General features: G+C 53.1%; 1 non-coding gene across 1 annotated transcript; it reads right to left on the bottom strand.

Annotated features, from left to right (window-relative positions):
* Positions 1-3,082: 3,082 nt before the first annotated feature.
* TRNAS-UGA lies at positions 3,083-3,164 on the bottom strand. The gene has a single exon. It is a non-coding gene; the product is annotated as a tRNA-Ser (tRNA).
* Positions 3,165-3,227: the final 63 nt, after the last annotated feature.

Consider the following 3,227-nt stretch of genomic DNA (forward strand, 5'->3'; position numbering starts at 1 on the left):
AATACAATTGCAGCTCAGAAGACACTGAGGTCCCCTTGCTTTACAGAGAGCAGGGCAGATTCCACAGATCTACCAGGCTCTGCTCTCCACCTGCCTCAGGGAGGGGTCAGGCAGAGCCCAGAGCACTGCCCCTGACTCCCCCTCAGTCTTTGCTCCCCAAACCAGCTGTGTGTTCACCCTCTTTGCTGTGAGACTCAAACCCTGCCTGGCTTTCTGTATGTTGATGTGGTTTTCGTCTGTCATGTTGATGTGCATGTGGGTCCTGTGTGATTTTGGTGGATGCCTGGCATAGTTTTGGGTGCGTGTGTGTATGATTTTTGCATACAGATTGTTTTTTTGCTTAGTATTCTTTTGGTATGTGGGTTTTGTGCTTTCTTGTTGTGGGCTTTTGCTGTGTTTTTTGGTGTGGATTTGTTCTTTCTATATTTTGTGTGGCTTTCCCTTTTGTGTATATGCCTCTGTGTGCTGTGTGGGTTTGTGTGGGTTTGGTTTTTGTTTATGTCTGTGTGGGCCTGTGCAGTCTGTGATTTTCTCTTTCTCTCTGTGTGTTTGTCTCTCTGTTTGTATCTTCATGTGTAAATTCACTGGAATTTTTCAAAATCTTCACAGCTTTGCCAATTTTCACCGGGAATTTTTTCTCCATTAACATATTCTAACGTGTTCCCTACTAGTTTGTGACCATTGCCCCAGGGGCATGTCAGTCTCAGGGGCCTGATTTCCCATTGACCCTTCCCCCTTTTATTGGGACTGGGAACTAGCCAACCAAAAACTCCACTAAGTTTTAATAAAGGGCCAACAGTCCCTCACACGAGTCAGCCCCGTGAGGGTCACCGATGGCCAGAGAAGGCAGCACAAGCTGGTCCCATGGTGTAATGGGCAGCACTCAGGACTCTGAATCCTGCAGTCTGAGTTCAAATGTTAGTGGGACCTTGTGTTGGTTTGTGGTAAAGCCCTGGAGCTCAAAGTGCTCAATTTCCCTGTCTCCAGTTGTTTAAGAGTGAGTCCTTTTCCTCCTGCTGGGTGACTCACACCCACTAGAGCCAGGTCTTTGGCTGAGATGGCTGCAATGGATTGGGGTGCAGAGGTGGCCATGGCTGCCTGTAGTTCTGTGGTTTGACCTGGTTGGGATTCTTGCTGCTTCACCTAATGCCCACAAGTTTGGCCCTTGTGCTTCCTGCCATACCTTTCCTCTGACCCACATGGCGCTTGACGAAAGGAGTGCCAGGGCCGGGATTAATAGTCAGGGCTTGGCAGGAGGGAGGTGGAGCCCAGCCTGAAGCCCCTCACACCTTCCCTCCTCCGCACACCTAGAGCAAAGGCGGCTGGTGCTGACAACTCAAAGGGAAGGTTTATAAGCCACAGAGCAACTGAAGGCAGGGCAAGAGGAGGGGAGAACCATGCCTATGCATGGCCAGCAGACAGCCACAAAGACCCCCGGCGAGGCTGCTCCCTGCCATGCCAAACACCCACTGAAAGCGACCCACAGACCAGCATGCAGGGCAGCTGCTGATGCTCTGTGGCCAACATCAGAAGAAGGTAGGAAAGCAGGGCCAGCCCCCTGGTGTGGCCTCTGTCTGTTCCCACTCACAGTGCTCACTTTTGCAGTGGGGCAGAAGATTTTACCCCAAGAGGCTTTTCCCCAGCTGGCGAGAAGCAGAGAAACACCCAGGCTCCTAAGGTGCTATTTACCAACCCCCTCAAGCACAGGGACAGGTGCACACTTGGAAGAGGGAAACTGCTCTACACGCCAGCCCGGGCAGCCGCCCATTTTCTTTGGCAAGTCAGGAATGGCAAGGGCTTGACTGGAAGCACCTAGGGCTCATGCCCCAGCCTTTGTGACACCCAACCCCCAACTCCTTCCCAGGGCTCTAGCTGAAGCCAGAGCATTGGTCTGAGCGGCCAAGAAGAGGTTCCAGCCCTGAAGGGAGCAGGACTTTCAGCACGAAGGTAAAACTGCAGCAACACAACCATGAAGAGACTTAAGCCCCTCAATCTCCTGCTTTGAAGTCAGACATCTTATCCATTAGGCCAGGGAAGAAAAGCCCCTCCAAACACTTCTTTAGAAAAGGCAGACACTGTGTTTCTCAGCTCTTCTACTGAGTGGGGCCGAGACTCTCTGGGCACAAGAAGTAGAGTTCCCAGCGACATGTGAGAATTAATTCTATGGAGCCAGGTGCAGGACTTTAGCAGGGAGGCTCAGGCATGGGGGATTGGGGTGCAGTGGACGGGCTGGCTGTCTAGGTGAGGAGATTTAGTGACCCTCAGGTGCAGGAGAGAGGAAGAGAAGGAGGAATTGGCAGTGGCCGTGGAGAAGAAGAGGAGGGGTGGAGGCTCTTAGCAAGCCTGGCTAGCTCAGTCAGTAGAGCATCAGGCTCTTAATGGGAGGAGCCAGGGTTTGAGCTGCTGTCCAGGGACTCAGCTTTTAAGTTGCCTTGTGTGCCAGGAGCCAAATGATTCCTGGTGGTGCCCAGAGCCATGTGTGGGACAGAGAGGCTGAGACTTGTGGCACTTGCTCTGCGGCAGGGATCCTGGCAGCTCAGACTCAGGGAAGGCTTCTGCGCTCAGAGGTGCTGACTTTGAGAGTTCCCGGGCAGTGCTCAATGCCTGCTCCACCTCAGGCCCTGCCCCCAAACCATCAAATCTCTTCCCACCCCACCCTGCCCCACTTCTTTCTCTCCTCACTCCTCCAGCACACCCCATCAATGGCCAGCGGGAGGCGCTGAAGGAGAAGAGGAGGAGCTTATCAGCCAGGCCTGCTAGCAGGTGGGAGGTGCAGGGGCAGAGATGGCTGCTGGGCACCTTTTTTTTTTTCTCTCTGTTGGTTCTGCAGCCCTGTAGCACCCATGGAGTCGCTGACTTGGCTCCTTTCACCTGCTAGAGAGAGAAGCAGAACCAGGGCTATGGCTGATCTATGGGGCACTAGGTGAGTGCCAGAGGCTTCAGGTGCTGAGAAGTGGTGTCCCAGGAGTCTCTATGAAAGGAGCAGAACAGGATTTACTTGGGGTGGGGAGAGAATTGAGAGTGTCTCAGGGGGTTGTAGAGAGGTATTGCCCGGGTTAGAGAGTAGCTAAAACACAGGCCTCGCTGTGAGCAGGATTTGAACCTGCGCAGGGGAACCCTATTGGATTTCAACTCCAACGCCTTAACCACTCGGCCATCACAGCTGTGAGCACAAAACTGCCCCACTGCCAGAGAAACTGGTAAAGAATCACAATGCCCAGGCATGA

This window comes from Gopherus evgoodei, unplaced genomic scaffold (genome assembly GCF_007399415.2).
Source record: "Gopherus evgoodei ecotype Sinaloan lineage unplaced genomic scaffold, rGopEvg1_v1.p scaffold_203_arrow_ctg1, whole genome shotgun sequence".
NCBI lineage: Eukaryota > Metazoa > Chordata > Testudines > Testudinidae > Gopherus > Gopherus evgoodei.